Raw genomic sequence first — 17476 nt, 5'->3', positions numbered from 1 at the left:
TGTCAATTTTTAGTGTCTGTTTGTTTGTTTGTTTGCTTAAAAATGCTATTTTGTTGCTACAATAACACACAAGCACGTTATAGGGAAGGTGGGAGAGCGCGCACGGATTCGTGGACAAACACACACACACACGCGGTGGGGAGGGGGTGGGGGGACGTGTCTCGCTACTTTGGCCGTCGTCGAAGGACACAACACGCCTCACAGCGAACCAACCGGATGTATATCCTGCCGCACTAAGGACACGGGAAAGACAGACTCTTGGCTTTGGTCCTGGTCCCGACTAACTTCAAATAATCCGTCGTCCGTCCCGGGGAAGGAAGCGCGCAGAGACACACGCACGCAGCCAGCCAGCCAGCCAAAAAAAAAGCGTATCAAACTTTGCGTCCTCGTCTCTCTCTCTCTCTTTCGCTCCCGAAATGTATGTGTGTGTGTATAATTTTGTAGAAAAGAGAACAAATGATTGGGAAAGTGTCTACGATAGTACGGGAAGGAAGACACACTACACACACACACGCGCGCGCAAAATGCTGTTGCTATCATTAACGCATACACAGACAGCGCGCTGGGAAAAGGACGCGCTCTCGCGCGCACACACAGTCAGTCAAGCAGGCGGTGAAAATGCTTGGCGCGTTGTGTTGGGAGCAGTGCCGAGTTTTTCCCGTCCAAGAGTTTTCATCTTCTCTCTTTCTCTCCGGAGTGTACTCTCTTTCTCTCTCTCTTCTTAGTGCCCTCCTGTCTGAGACAGGGCCGCGGGAAATGGTTCCGGTTATTGAACAAGGATCGAGAACACAAAAAAAGGTATATTTACACTCAAGTGACGCGGCTCTGTTGCGCTGCCGCCCCTAAAGCGTGTCCCTTTTTCCATTTGCGTTATTTGTTGCTGCGCGTCTCTCTATCTCTCCCTTTCACTCCCTGCATTTCAAACAGCAAGACAAATGGGTCACACATACTGCCTGTGTGTCTGTGTATTTTCACCCTAAAAAGGAAGCAACAGCAGCGTAACGCACGCACCTCGCCGGCGCGTGTGTGTGGGGTGAATAATCAAAGGCACACGGGGACGACGGTGGCTGCTGCTGCTACTGCCATACTCTCTCGATACACAATTGTTCGCGTCCCTTGTTTAATGCGGGGCGAGGGAAGGAAGGGGAACTAACACACGGGCAACGACGTGTCCCTCCTTTGCCGGATATGCGCTCGGGGCGGTTTGTCTAGGCGCGTCACCGGCATTTATTGGCAAAATAGGAGAGGGACGCTACACACACGCACACACAGAGAAACGCTTTCCGAGCAAGGATTATTGCAGATGATGCCCTCTCAAGCGGGAGAAGAGCATTCACTGATATCAGATAAGGATAAGAGAGCGAAACGGCCACCACTACCACTTCAGCACGATGCTATTGAGTAATTTAATTTTCTCTTGGGTCTACCCTTAAAAGGATACTTTCCCGAAGAACTGTTCAGGCGTTTTCTCGGATGTCCTTTTTTTGAGTGCAACTATTAAAAGTCTCAGAGGATCGCCACCACACCACACGGAGATGCAGTTTCGCAAGGTCGCTCCCTGCTGTAGTAGTGTTCTCTGTGTGGATAGTGTGAAAACGATTCTCTTGCACTCTCCTTGCTACTGCTCGGACACACTCTCTCCTTCTCTCTGTGTCTCTGGTGAGCGCGCAAAAAAGGACAATGGACCACCGCAGCCCTTGCCATGCCGCGGGAGAGGAGACGACGGCCGGCAGCAGCGGCCGAGGAGGACATTGGCCCGGGAAAGGAAAAGACACACGACGCACGCGGCTTCCGCGTTCAAATACACACACGACGCACGCCCACACACACACACACACACAGCTGCCATCTCTAGTTCCGGTGCCACCATCCACGGAGGCAAAAAGGACAAAGAAAGGGCGTATTTGCCATTAGGTGTGTCCTTGCATCCGGAAAGTTTTGGACTGCGCGTTACTGCAAATGATTGAATTTATTCGATCTTTGCAGTGCTGGAGGTTGATGGTGTACTTCTGGCATGAGCTATTTATATATTTTTGTTTTTTTCCCCTTTATAGATTAAACTTCTGCAAAAGTTTGGTCTTCCGTGGATGTCCTGTTTGTCTTCAATGCGCTTAGAGAAGTTTGTTTAATTAAAAAGTTTGATCAACCAGGATCGTTCCAGGCGAAGGATGGTGGAGGTATAATTCCATAATCAACGGGGTGGGTGGGCGGCTTCACACTGCGCACTGTTTGAGGGTGTAAACAACCTGAGGTGATGCCATGGGACCGCGTCCGTCGTGGTTAAAAAGGGGACGCGCGCGCCTGACTGCGCTTTTATCTGTCTCCACAGCCATCGCGCTTCGTCCTTTCTAGCACGCTCTCTCTCTCTCTCGCTCGCACCACCTTCAACAAACGTAACACCATAAAAGGGCAAAAGGATGATGTTTCCCCCTCCCTAGAGCTACAGCCCTAAGGTCTTTCACTCACAAGCATTTTCCCAGCAGTGTGTGAGGAATTTTAGAAGCCCCACCCTTGCGCGCCAAAGAAGGAACGTGCCGTTGAGCTATTAAAACAGGAATCGGCTTTGATAGCAACAACCGCGCCATTCCTTCGCGGGGATACAACAAAACAAACTTTTCACCTTCACGGTCGTAACAAAAATTAACTACCGACGAAAAACTACCGTTTTCCGAGCGGCATGGAGTAAAAGGAATATGTGATAGAAAAAAAAGATAAACAAAATAAATGCCAACCTCTGCGCGGTTGATTTCATGTACCGGGTCACGCACACCCACACTGTTGTGACCGGAAACAAGCAGCTACACATCACCACACACACATTTGCGGCATGGATAAAAACAAACAGGTCCATAGCCTTCTTCTCCCTTTTAGCGACGGTAGCGCCATCTAGGACAGAGTAGCTGAATCTCTTCCACTCGCTACAGTGCTTTCCAAAAATGCTCTAGCTGGGGATGGAGATGGCTTTTCAAGTCTCCATTTTTTCTTATCGCGTTTTTATTACTTTCGCATGCCTATTCTCCATTATTGTTCAGCGAAGGAAAGATAAAAAAATTGTCATAAAAACAAAAACAATCAAACTCGGAGGGGTTCGTCTCCACCTTAACAATAGAGGGCGCAAATTTTTGGAATGCGTTCATCGCCTTGTTCAACAAACAAAACGATCGCCGGTGCATTCTGTACTTGCGTACAGAAAAGCACAAAATCGCCCAGCAGTTGTGCAAACAAGGGGGTGTTGCTACACTGTGTGCACAATACTATCGCGCAAGATAAAATGTACCGGAATACTAGCGCAAGATAAGATCGCATCACAAGCACCTTCAGCAGAGAGTGCAAAAAACAGCGCGTCATCGTGTTTTGCTGCTGCTTTTTCGCGATCGCGAAATTATATTGGAGGTAAACTTTTTGCTGCTATTTATATCAAATAATCGTTTCCAATCGGCTCTAACACATCATTTCGCCCAACAGATTACTACCCCCTTTTCGTCACCAACTCGGTGATGAGATTATTACTGTAAAAAGCACAATTTTTCTTTTTATTTCTCGTAAGGACGGCCTGGTTGGCCGTAATAAAAAGCACAATAATATAGTAACTTTACCCGCCCGGCTCGTCCAGCTCGAAGTATCCACTCCAGTAGAGCCAAACGACGGCGATGCCGTACAGTGCGAACGCACCGTAGAACACCGCTAGGAACTTTCCCCGCCAACCGGCAACCATTATCACCTTCGGAGGGGTGGGTACTGTTACTACTTAAAACCCTTTTTCTTCCAAATAGTTTCACTGGGGTCGCCGTCTTGGCCCCGTTATACCAGGCAGTTCCGGGCCACAACACACAAACACACACACACACGGGGGCGCATGCACTTATGCCTATTGCACACGGCACATGATCCCACCACCACTCGCTCGGGTGAGGTCAGTGTAATTACTGGAGCATGGGCTTGGTTTTGGGTGAGCAAAATACCGCTTTTTTCTGTTGGGAGCATATACCATCACCACCACCACATCCCACCTGGGGCCGCGATGATCACCAAGAAAAGTGGTTAAAAAAATAAATAAGCCCGCAATTAGTTTGTGGGGAGAGAGAGAGACTCCGACGGTTTCACTTTCCATAGAGAAAGGCACGGGACATCCAAGAGAGTGTTGCGGTGGTAGAGCGAGAAAGATGTTTACGGTTCAGATCCAGCTTTCACTACTCTCTTGGTTGGTCGAACAACGATCGGGGAGTGGATTGTGGATCGCCGCTGTGGAACGGGTTGTGCTGACCCAATCTTCACAGTTCAAATTTCATAGATAATTCTTCAGACCGTACGTCACAAGCAACTGATCTGACAGCTATTATCGAAGCAAAATCATTCAAACTAAAAATCACTCCAAATAAAGAAAAACTATCGCTCATTCTATGGCCTCCCTAACTAAATCCACCTAAATAAAATCCACCACTACACCCCGCAGTCCACTGGGACACACGACAACTCAACGCACTCTTCTTCTCTTCACTCGACACTCGCGCGACCCTCTCGAAGCCCGCGGTAGTTGTACACGCGCGGATAGCGAAACATGGACTGAAAGATTGGAGGCTCCATTCCGGTACATACCCACAGAGCCGGGCCCCAAGCGCGAGACAAGGAAAGCCCAACGCTGCAACCCTGTGAGTAAGATTCAGCGCATCAGCATTAAGCCGGCTGGGTGTGAAAGAGAGGTAGGCGACGAACCCGGTCACAATCATCCAACCAGCCGGCGTATTTTTTTGGGGGGTGACCGGCGGGCACACACTCCTGGGAAGATTTGTAACAGTAACCTTCCCCCCATCTGAGGTGGTCTTATTGATTGTTCTCTTGTCTCTCTCTTTCTCCATGCATCCTGAGTCCTTATCAACGTAACACAAACGTGCCCCACCCATCGACGTCTTGAGCATGAGAGAAGAAGAAGAAGAAATGCCAAAATCCGTCTAAACTGAATGGCATGAATGGCCTATCAGCACACACACACGGTCAACGCACAACGTCTTATCGGCGGTAAAGCACACGGGAGAACGGGTTGTCGTCGATTGTCTGTAGCGCGACGACGAACCGGAGACCGACGCAAAGATCGTCAACCGGGCATGAAATGGGGAGGGGGAGAAGCTTATTAACCCTCCTCGTTACCCTTTTCAAGTATTGATAGCACATTGCACGAAAGGGTGACCGCCGGCTGCCAATTTGGGGACATAAAGAAGTGCGCTAAAATAATCAGGCTTTTTTGGGACTCGCCTTGAGGACATCAGATTGGGTTCTGTTTGGTCTCTTGCGTACACTCTATCGAGGTGAGCAAATTAGCTCCTTGGGCGTTGCCGCACCACTCAGCGTGTGTTAAACCCATTGTTGTGTGCCATTGAATCGCATTAGGGTACTGGCTTATGTTGATAAGAGCTCTTTTTTTTGGGAGAGATGGTTGACTTATTCCCAGGCAGCCACTTTCACACGGTCAAAGAACAGTCACACAACACATTGAAGAAATGTTCGATGCGGTAAAAAGAAAACTTGATTGTCCTTCACCTTTATCTCGTTACTGGCACTGAAGGAGACCACTACTTCGGTGGGTGTTGCGTTACGTGTCCGTGACTGTTACCCAATCAATCAGGATGATAATCGTACCCGTCTCGTCACCCGTTGGAGAGGTGTGCAAGAGGAGAACAATACCCAATGTCCCGGTGCAAGAGTGACACCGCGATGATAACGGGGGGCTAAGAGAAGGTATTAAAATTTATGACTAATCAATTAAATTGATTGCCTGTCTGTGCATACGACCATCGAATTGCATGCAGCGTGTTCTGAAGTGGAGCTGTGATAAGATATCTCACCACCTCTCCCACTCACCAATTGCTTATCTGCATCCCCAGGCGCGATCATGTGATAAGATGGAAAGAAACCACACACAAAAAAAAACCTCCACCATGACATTTACCTTCAGCGCTGTGTTACAGCATACACACAGAGGAGCGCGTGCAGGAGGAGGCAACGCATGTCACGGCCATGTACCAACAATGAGCAGATAAACAGTATCGAAATGCACTTTGCTGCTGGCATCATGCTGTGCCGTTTAGTGCTTTTATCAAAAACACGGGCAACAACTGTTAGATAACAGGCCATAAAGATAAAAACCGTCTGGGGCGCGCTCGCTTGTTGCATGAACGATACAGCACACAACAGCTGATTTTGCATCATGCAATAGTAGGTGCAATATAATATAAGGAAGGTTTTTTGCAAGGTGGTTCAATGATAACGTTTTATCGCTAAGCGGAATTAAATTCAGCTGAATGTAACCTGATAACCAGGAAGCTCAGAAGCACAGAAAATGACGGCAACGGCCACGTGGAACGGGTCCGTTGCGTTCGAATACTACACCGCAGCTGCACATCGGTTCGGTTTGATCTGGTTGTCAACAGATGGCGCCACAGTCGGCGGAGAGAATGCTATTCAAAGTGGTCGCAAACGGAGTGAACGGATTCGGAACGGAAACACGTTCGAATTGAGGTAGATTTATTTAATTGAATGCTGATATTTATTGCTTGGTAAGCGTTTTTTAATTATATCAAAATTGTACATCAACAAAGATCGCTTCTAGCTATTGAAAGACATCGCGCATCGTGCTCACAACCCCTGCAGCTAGAACCTAATTAGATCTTCGTGCCGGGGGAGACCGTTATATAATTCACCGTGTTTTACAAGCAATTATTTTTAAAACGATTGCTCTTCTTACACAATTAGATTTCTCCCCTCGGGGCTTGTGCACATCCAATAAATTTCAACTGGTGGGTCTTCCCGCAACGCGATATCAAAGCACAAAACACCACATGTTTGATGATGTTTGCTTTTAGAAATATGCACAACCACAGAGAGAGCATCGATGCGCCAACGGCAATGTTTAAAAAATATAGCAGCAAGCTTCGTGTGAGGCTTGATTTATTTCGAGCATTACACCTCCCGTTCTATTGTGGGACCCATAAGTGGTGCTGAGTTGTTTACTATTGAAAATTGCTTATGGTGGGCATTTTTTATTGTTTTGTTATCATTATCCGCCCGGGTTGGGGTTGACGTAACTTAAAAAAAATGGACTAGTGTGGTCAACCCCCATTAGAGAGTGTTGAGTAAAAGTGGAGATTAATTGCCCGTTTAGCGATTGACACATATTGTAGAGACTACGTTTTTGTAGCAGTAGCAAGATTTTTTTAAATATCAGTTTTAATGGTCAACCGTTGCAATAACCTCAGAGCGTGCCCGGTTTATTTGTGGTAGTAACTAACAAACAACTGCAGTTGTCTATGTTGTCCTACAAGCAGACAAATCGATAAAGTTATTTAAATGGCGTGATTTTTTTTCACACAAGTCACGCACCATGCTTTTCGGGGAAGTTCGCCGTATCATGAAAGTCGAACTGATACCATGCAAAAGATAACGTAGATAATAATAACGTTTACCGTACTTTTATGCAATAATCAGCTCGTGACCGTCCAGAAATGTTTCGCACGAAAGTGAAACAACCTGAAAACATTACACTACCATCGGCAATGTTTCACGATATATTTCTAATGTGTAAAGGGAATGCCTTATCCTCAATGTTGCACCAATAGATTCTTCCCGCATCTTGTCGCGTCTGATGCCATTTTCCACTCTTTATTCATCCCAGTCTAGCGCATCAATTGAAACAATTGAACCTATTCGACATTAAGCTGTCGTCGCAGCTTCGCAAAATCGCTCTTTTCCTGCCGCCTGTCAGCTACCTTCATCCATCCCCCCTCCTCAATTATGCAAACAGACACACACAACAGTCTGGCGTAATGTGTATTCATCCAATTCGCGGCGTTGTTTATGCAAAGACAAGGTTCTCTTGCTTGCACATTGCGGATGATGATGAAACCAAAACTCCGAACCAAGTTAGTAGAATATTCAAATCTCTAGAAGCACCTTCTAGATGGTGGTTGTGGTTGACCACTGTCCACATCCCACAGTGTGTCGTTTGGAGCACAATTGGTTGCCCAATTAGAGAGGCTCATTTCCGACTCGAGGAAGAAGGTGCTGCACATGGCTTTTCTCGAAGGTTCTAGCTCGCTGCTAAATTCGAAGCCAAAATACTTCTCTTTGTTGTGGAGAGCGGGGAAGTAGGAGTTGGGGATGCTAAAACCATAAAATAAATGCCTTCACAGCTCACGAATAGCTGTCGCCCTCCTCCTGCGGACACTCGATTTCTTCGCAAGCTCTCTGGGAGGGGGATTTATAAATAATCTGCTGCATTCGTCTTTCGGGCAAGCTCTGACAGACAGCGATACAAATGAAAGATTCTTCTGTCCTCTGTCTGTCTCGCTGGGTGTAGCCGGCGTCTATTCCTAATTGACGATCGTATGATCGCGCTCTATTCTTGTCGCTCATATAGCCGCGAGATCATAAATTTCCTTCCCAACCCCCTTTGACAAGTCAAGATTGTTATGTAATGTTCGCTGCTGCTGAAGCATCCGAGAAAGAGAGTTTGACACGTTTTAGAGTGTTGTTTAAAGACACATTCTTGGTATTTTTTATCTGGATGAAAACAGGGCTGAATTCCAATCTTAATGCATGTTTCTCCCCCCTCGGTCGTTTAACGCAGGCAGCATCCAAGCGCAGATGTGATTAAATTGCACTGATAAACTGCCCAGATCTTTCTCCGGGATGCACCGAGAGCCTCCCAGCCGTGATGTCCCATGTGCAGAGAGAGAGAGAGAGAGGAGGCGCAAATCACATGAAAACTGCGAAATGGTTTCATATTCGCAAGAAAAAAGGGGGAAAAATGGAAGCAAAGATGACAGGAAATGTCTATTTAGCGCACCGGAGACGCGCAACCCTGGCGAACATTCTTTCATTTCCCCTTCTCCATCTCTTTTCCTTTCCGCCCCGTAATGCAATCGGGAAATGTATGTACATTGGACGCTTGACTGAACAAATGGGCCAAACGAGAGACACACACACACACACAATGGCAACTCGTTCATTTGTGTGCTCTGGGAGGCTCGGGGAGACACGGAACATTATGCCAACAGTGTAAACATGTAACAGTCAATCATACGACACATGTTGTGTGGTAGCTTCCCCAAGCATGGGGCAGGGTGGGAGAGTGAGTAGCTTTCCCACTCCTCATCCCCCTCGTGGAATGTGCCCTTAAAAGGGTGATTCTAATGCCACATAGAATGTAATGAGAATTGGCACGCCATATGTACGGGTACGGGGTTCGTGCGATGGGGTTGCTGCGGGACGCGCCCATGATCCAATTGTGAAATAAGCAACAACAAAAAAAGAAGAAGAAGTACATTATAGTGCCTCTCGTTTTCGAAAAGCCATTGGCGTATGGGTAAAGAAAAATATACCGCACGAAAAATCCCACACGCTTGGTGATAACGAAAAGTGCACTTTTGCCATCAGCGGTTGTTCTCGTTTGACTTCAAAATGCATCCACACATAACAACAGCAAATACACATGATGGTTGCAATTAGTTGTGCATTCAAAATGACGCTTTTTGCAGGGTTGTTAAGAGGGAGGAGGATTGTTGGTTGCAGTTGGTTAATATTTCGAATAATTATTGCAAAGCTTGCAAAAGTGGTTGTTTGTTACACAAGCAACCAAACTTCCCCGAGGTGCAGCAGAGAGCGCGTCGGGAAGCTGGTGTGTATTGCAACAACGCGTTCGCTGTAGGAGATAATTATGCGAGAAATTCAGGCTGACTTCTGAATGTCCCCTATCCGACTTCTCCGATTTGTTGCATCATCGTGCCATCACACACACATCCGGACATATCCGTTAGATACGGGCGAGGGATGATGTGGTGGACTGGGAGAGAGCGCAGGCGGACAGTCATGCTGCTGTAGCAAAAGTCATTTATTGTTTAATAAAACACACATACGTCGTGCATTGTGAGAAGTTATTGGGATAGGGGAGAAGCTTTCAAAAAGGGACACACACACACACACACTCAAACAGGCAGGCAGAGGACTTGGGAGGAAAGAAAAGGGCCTCTGTGCATTACCCAAGTATATTAGCGAAACACTTTTGGATTCGATTTCGCCAACGTTAAGCATAATAAGGCTTTCGTTCGTTTGCTCTTGGAGAGTTATTCGGAGGGCAGCGGAGGGCATAATCCGCTGTTACCCTCTATCTGGCTCTCCAGTAGTGATTAGAACACACACACAAACACACGCGGCCTGGTTAGAGTTTATATTACTCGGGAGAAGGTGTTAAAAGGAGTGCATGCAAATTTATTGGTTTTAGTTCACATTTGGGAGTCATTTTTGTGCTTTGTGGTTTAATCTTTCAGATCAAATCGATATTGAATAGCTTTTTCAGCGAGTTATTTAAGAACGGAACGGAAAACTAATCTCCACCGTCTCTTCTGGGGAATAAATTATAAACAATCTCAATCGGGTGACGTACACCAGAGGCAAAGCAAACCGCTGAATAATTAAACAAGCGGGCAAACCGTGGCTCGGAAAGAAGTCAGGTGGTGGAAGTTCTCACGAGGTTTGTTAGAACTGTGATTATACTCCCAACGAGGTATCAATGAAAACTATTTCCATCCAAAGCAGTCCAGCCGCGCTTTTACAAAACAACACGGTCGGAAATCAGATACACCAGCTAAATGATCCCATTTCCGTATGTGGTGGACGCGAATAAGTCATACCAGCCCGCTGGTATTGTGGCTTGATATGGAGAGTGAGCGAGCAGGATAGTGAGATGGGTGTTAGAAGAGTGCGGCAAGCGCGTGTAATGCAATACTGCTTCCCCGGGAATGTCCTAGATTCCCGGTTGCTGCTGTTGGCGTTACGTAAAATCAAGGCTACCATCATCAACGACTTCCTCTTTCCACTGTAGGGGTGGGTGGTGGGGGTGGAAAGTTTTCCATCAAAAGCTTTCCTCCTTTCCAACGCTTTGTCGTTCTCCTCTGCTATATACCAGAGTGCTCAAAGGGGTGGGCTCTTTTATCGATTCGCAAGTTGCGTAACAGAAGCGTGTTTTTTCTACTGCTTCTTCATGTTGTTGCATAAATGATATCCTTTCCACACAACACAACACAGTGAGCGAGAGAAAAAAACTTCTTTTTTCACATAACCTACATTTGCCGTGTCGCGAAGGGTGTCGCAGGGGAGGTGTGATGTATTTTTAATTCTTATTCGAATCCTTCCCACAACGAGATACTTCCACACAGTGGGAATCACAGGCGCCATTCGTTAGCGAAGCCCACCATCAGCACCGGCAACCGACAAACTGATGTATAAATAGAGTTACGCAAGAATGCACACACACACACCTTCCCCCACAGGGAGGAGAAGGAGCGGGGAAAAGGGAAAAGAAAAGCGCCCCTATGAAGAGTGCGCAAGCAATGGGAAAAAGAGTGGCAGGGAAACCCTACACACGCCATCGCGGGCGGGCGTTCCCACGGAAAAACGACGACCTTGAACTCGAAATTCGCAAACTCGAATTCTGCCGCCGTCGCTCTCTTCTCCATAATCACATCGTCTCGGATCATTGCGCGCTTGGGTGTTAGAGTTAGGTAACACACTCCATCCAACCACCCGCAGATGCTGCGCGCAACATTTTCCAGCGCACTAGAGCGCACGACGTAACGACCCCATTTCTCCAGGTGGGGGTGGAGTCACGTGGTGTGGTGGTACTGCACAATTCTCGTGTTCTCGTGCAATCATAAAACAGAGGAAAGCGATCGATCCGAGTGCATCTCAGGGAGCATGTGATGGAGAGCGCGCCCAGCGAAAAAGCCCGGGATTTCTGTGTGCTGCAGCCAGCGCGCGTTTGCATCTGCTCACGTGACTGTGACGTCATTGTCGAGCTTTGATTTGCTTGTTTCTTTTTCCTAAAAATATGACGCGATAATTTTAATTTATGATGCGCTTAGCAACTAATATGGAAAGTAATAAAGTATAGAGTACAGGTGGGTAAGGGTAAGGGAGAAAAGCAATTTAAGCGCTTGGTTGTTACCTAATCGAAAGCGAACGTCGGAGCAAAATCGTGGGTGGGTGTAACAGTGCTTCCGGTGCTGCTGCTGCTGCTGCTACTGGTGTTGGTGTTGGTGTGCTGATGCATATCCGCCGCCCCACCACTACTGCTGCAACCGACTCGACGACGAGTGGCCTATTGTATGCAAAGTGTCTCTTGTGCCACAGGCACTGCAGCACCTGGAAGTAGCTTCTTCTCATCTTTCCTTCAACTTTCCTTTTTTTCCTTCACTTCAAATCATCAACTTCCAATTGTCTTCTTTCAGTTTGCGTGTGCGTCTGTTGTGCTGGGTGCAATTTTCCCGCGGTTCTTACAAAGGGAGCTTGGGGCTTGGGGTTTGGAGGGAAAAAAGAAAAGCGTGTGTTCCCGTCATTCAAAATTAATCCCCCCCCTGCGGCTCTGTGGCCTCCAACGGAGCTGATCTAATGAAAATGCGATACATATTTAGTTTTGAACGTTTTAAAAAACTTGTTCCCACCAAAATGGGAGCCAGAATATGAAAAAAACGGAGTGGAAAAGGGAGAAAAGAATACTTTCATTTTGCAACAGATATTTGCAACAGGAAATGGATAATTGTGTGTATGCCTCTCTCTCCCTTTTTCTTCTCGTATCCCTCTCCAAACTCGAAAAATGGTGGGTTGAGCGATGAAAAAAAGATATTTTTGGCCATTTCGGGCATTTTTTCTCTGTTCCCTGCTTTTTAGCGAATTCTCCTTCTCTCTCCACAACGATTCCACGTTTGGAGGCGTAAATCTTTCTTTTTGCAATTTTCAATTCCTTTCTTTTGCAATGAAGAAGACAAAAAAAGATATTGCAAAACACAGAAAACCCCCCTCAGTTGCGAAGCGAATTGAACGCATCAGCAACTGTTCAACTGTGTACTACGGTCTCTTCTTTGGTGCGCTTCTTTCCAAAAATACACACACACCAGGGAGAGAGAGCGACATAGGGCAATGAACCCGACAAGAAGCGGATGACGACCGTTCGATAATTAAACGAAGAGGAGGGGGTGGTGTCTTTATTTTTGGGGAAAAGACCACCCCCCACAACTTCGCGGTCATTCCAAGAAGCCGGCCACCAATGTTCGTTTGTTTTCGCACTTGGAGACACACACTCAGACACATTGCACCGTAATTCGCAACAACCCTTCATCAGTCGTCATCATGGCAACCACAGCCACACACCGCACCATTGTGCACTCGACACACACACACGCATACACACACGGAGACAAAAAAGGGCCAATTGAAGCGTCCGATCGAGTGAAGCGCTGTGCGGCTTTAATTTAGCCTTAAATTGAACGGAATGAAGCTCAATAAAACAGGTTTATGAGTCAGAGCGCGCTGTCCGACTCACGCCACACAACGCACACACACACACAGACACACATTTTCTCGCCAACTGTGTACACAGCACACTGACAATGCGCGCCGTTTTATGCAACTTTTGCAATAGGAGCCCCCTAAAGTAAGACGCCGGCCGGCCGGCACGCGTAAACGGCAAGAAACCGAACAAGCAGAGAAACGAAAAAAAACCGGTTCTAGGAAAAGACGCAGCACACAGTGACGGCGGCGGAAGATGCACAAGTTGAAGGAAGCTACCCCAGCAGCAGCATGACGCCATTAACAATTTGCACAATATCTTTTATCTGTCGCAAGGAGAGGAGAATGCTTATGTAACCATCACCTTCGAGGAGATTGGTGCTGTGACAGTTACAGTTCGGGCACCAAACAACTCCACCACTGCTTTGCGCTCACAAGGTAAATCTAACAACAACTTCCGATACCGGTAAAGATACGCTCACTCTTTCTGTTTAAGGTTTAACGCGAATTTCGCAACACTTCTTCGAAGGGTTTGATGTGTGAGAACTTTGCGGTCTCTGCTCGCGCGGTTCTCGCTTGCACCACACGGAGTAAAACTTGCCATCATCGGAAAATGTAATAATCAAATCCTACTACTTACGCGTTACCATACACCGGGGGCCTGGTCAGGCGGCTGCTTCATGATGTTGGTTGGATTTTGGGCAACCAAACGACAACCGCTGAGGCAGCGCGGCGAACAAGTCAAGAAACACACAGCAAGGGACGCAAAACTGCACCGAAATTGCTCGCAAAAGTCATCCATCGCTTGCCGCTTTGCTTAACTTGTCCCCCGTTTGCCGCGGCAATCGTTGAAGGTCCCCAAGAACACACACACACACACTTCAGAGGGAACAGCAGTAACGCTCCAAAGGGCCCTTTTGGGGAAGAGCTCACCTTTTTCCAACCGCTGAACTGAACGAGATTTCAAATGAAATTGAACAAGTGCGTGATCGCGGTGAGATGATTTTATGGCCAGCGCTAGGGCCGAGCTTCGGGACTGTGCGGTTCGCGATCGTTCCCGCTTCGGGTTTTTCGGCCCGGTTCGTCGGTTCCTGGTTGGCAGAGCGAGAGCAAACGAACTGCGCCATGGCGGCTGTTTCGCTCTCACCACCGGGGGTCAAACGTGTTTAGTTGCCGTTGAGAGGGGGGAAAACGGTCTTTGTCGGGCGCAGTGCGCGTGTAGATACAAAACCATGGGCAGGTATGTGTGTATGTGTGTGCCTGTGTCCCCCTGTTTCCCCCGTTGTGTGTATCTTCCGTTCTGATACGATGAGGTAAACCGGACGACCGCTTTGTTAAGGTGCCCGTACACGGTTTATCTTATCTTGTGGATGGTTTTAGTTTAGTAAGGGTAATTTTGTCGAAATGTTTGGGAGTAATATGGATGTGTTGTCTCTAGAACGTCTAATATTTTACTTAAAAATATTTTCTTCTTCCTTTTCCGTGGCTCTCAACAACTGCTGTCAGTCAAGACCTACCTGTGGGCTTTGCTTTCAGTGATTTATGGATTACCCATTGCAGGATAGTCAGTCCTACGTATGGAAGCACGGTCCATTCCAGGCTTGATCCCATGACGGGCATTTTGTTAAGTCGTACGAGTTGACAACTGTAGCACGAGGCCTGCCTTAAAATACTTTAGAGTAACGTTTATCCAGTCACAACAGGCCTTGACCTCGCCAGGATGCCCGGATAACTCGGATAATAGCTCCAACTGGTGTTATGCAAATGAGTTTTTTTAATTGCATATTTGTATATGAAAATATCTCAAATTGCAGTGAATTGTTGTAGCTATCATGCCATTTTTGCCTTATAAATGTTTTTTTTTATTCCATATTAATCTGCCTTAATATCCTTAATATTGACTGTCATTTTCGAACAGCACGGATAAACAGACAGCCGGATAAAAGCTATTCGGATAAACGATGTCCGATTGTAGTAACTTTGAAATGTTTCAATTTAACCCTCATTTTAAACAGTTTGATGGTTTGTAGACGATGGTAAAATATCATCGTCAGAAAAGTTACTCCTTTTTGTTTCCAAATTTTCTAAAATAGTAGCTGAATGCTCTATGATTTATGCATATGGTGCAATAAGATAAAAGTGGCAAATCTGATCAAAGCGTATTGCTGAAATATGTTCAAATTTGATGTGTAATATCCTAACCAGACAGATCTATGGTACGACTTCCGCTCCATTTAATGGGCTATTTAAAAAAAATAGGAAATATTAAAATTAGTTATCCAATTATATGAATCGTAAAAGCTTTTTTATATCACCTTAATGCAAATGAAATAGTTTCATACAAAAAACATACTGTTAAAAATTTATTTTCTGCATTGGGTGCTAAAAGTCCTCAAACGTGTAATTCCCGCTTCACGTTCAAATGCTCTTCTTCGTATAATTCCCCGCCCCCCAGTTTACGTTATGCGACGAAATTCGTCGTTGTGTATAGCGGTTTGTATGCCGTTTGAATGTCACGTTGGATGCAATCCGAAGCCAAGAAAAGTGTATACCGTTGGCTCGTTCTCGCTCATTCCTCGCAAACAAAACCCGAACATTAGCGCGGAACAAGGAAAGAACAGCACAAGAATCGTTCGTCGAACGTACACATAACGCTAAGCGGAACGTTATGATTCTGTACAAAGATGAAGAAGCATTTATACGACAAAAAAAGTCTTTTGAAAATTGACTAAAGTTAATTAAAAGCACGCTCCAGTGAAGCTGACGCTGGGCGTGCAAATGAAACATACAATTTTCTGACAGCACACATGGTGTGCTTTTTCGACTGCATGGAGCTTAGAATTATCGATTACTTGTTTGTGAAGTGTACGTGCTTGCGTGTGTGTGTGAAATGGAGGAATGTCTGGTGTGGTTTTGCATAATCATTTTTTATGATACTTTCTTTTGTTGTTTGTTGTTGAGAGAAAAGCGGAAAATCTCAACTTTTGTCAAACACTCACGCAATGTTGTTTGATAACTCTGCAAAAAAATATATGTAATTTTCCTGTTATGCAATTTTGTTTTGCAATGTTCAAAAAGCTGTACAAAAACAGCTGTTCGATGAGGCTGCACGAAGCACGAAGATAGCCCCCCGTGTCAGCTTCTCGAAACACAAACTAGGACATCTGGGGAAGAACTGGTGTCGCACTTTTCACACAACTCGCAGGGGAAATTGTGCCGATGTTTGAAACACGAAAGATGACCCGAAACACCCAAGGATGCATTTTCCGATGCGTCCGACCATCTGACCACATTATGTAACCTTGAACTCGCCCCCCCCCCTAACCCCCCGGGGTGACAGTTACGATTTGCCTCGTGAATCATGGAGGGTGTGTGAGATACGCCACGCCAATGGTGCTGCTATCTCCCACGGCAAGTGGAGGCTCGTTTTAGGGCCAATGCGTCCTGCTCAATCTACCCATCGCAATCCTGCTCCGTCACTGTGCTCACACTCTCGTGCAAAAAAGGGGAAACACTTTTGGCGTCATCATCATGCCCTCCTTACCAACCACACGTGATAACACACTATCGATGCGCGGTTGATCGGTGTACGAGTGAACCTTCAAGAGGGGGATGTACAAGGGATTGGGCTTCGTGGATTACAGCAATTAATTTTATCGTCCTCCATGAGGCATCGTTTCCGTGCCACCAGATACTACTGCAGAGAGGACATTAATTGAGATTATCGGTGAGCTAATTGACAAACCGTTCAGCAGCTCGTTCGCGTTTGAGGGGTAGTCATCTTCCAAAGAGCACATGCAGCCAGTATGATCGATTGAAGGTAAGGTGCTTATTGAGGTTAGTAGAGAACAGCGGGTAGTGCACGATAGGGGCTGGGTTAAAGACGGGTACATTCTAGGTGACAACGAACCCAGCACTGCTGTGGGTTACTAGAACATTCTGGAGAAAGTGTAGACATTTGACGGTGTAGAGTCTTGCATGCATTACACAACACACTACCGATACTAATGACAAGACACAGCTATGCTACAGTGTGCTAAATGATCGATAAATCGAACAGAAAGTGTGAGAACGGGGAAAACAACGGTTGGAAGAAGTCTAGGGAAGAAGTCTGCAGTGGATTGCTGAGGATTAGTGGGCT

At 46.4% G+C, this 17476-nt stretch overlaps 1 protein-coding gene across 1 annotated transcript in view; it reads right to left on the bottom strand.

The window, feature by feature from the left end:
• LOC120897863 (arginine kinase) overlaps positions 1-14400 on the bottom strand; it is a 19186-nt gene extending 4786 nt beyond the window's left edge. Inside the window, exon 1 of the mRNA XM_040302999.1 lies at positions 14269-14400. The gene's annotated coding sequence lies outside the window, so the exon portion shown is untranslated. The remainder of the gene's footprint in view (positions 1-14268) is intronic.
• Positions 14401-17476: the final 3076 nt, after the last annotated feature.

This window comes from Anopheles arabiensis, chromosome 2, assembly GCF_016920715.1.
Source record: "Anopheles arabiensis isolate DONGOLA chromosome 2, AaraD3, whole genome shotgun sequence".
In the NCBI taxonomy this organism is placed as follows: domain Eukaryota; kingdom Metazoa; phylum Arthropoda; class Insecta; order Diptera; family Culicidae; genus Anopheles; species Anopheles arabiensis.
The sequence above is the reverse complement of the archived record's forward strand: the minus strand, read 5'-3'. Positions and strand labels throughout refer to the sequence as shown.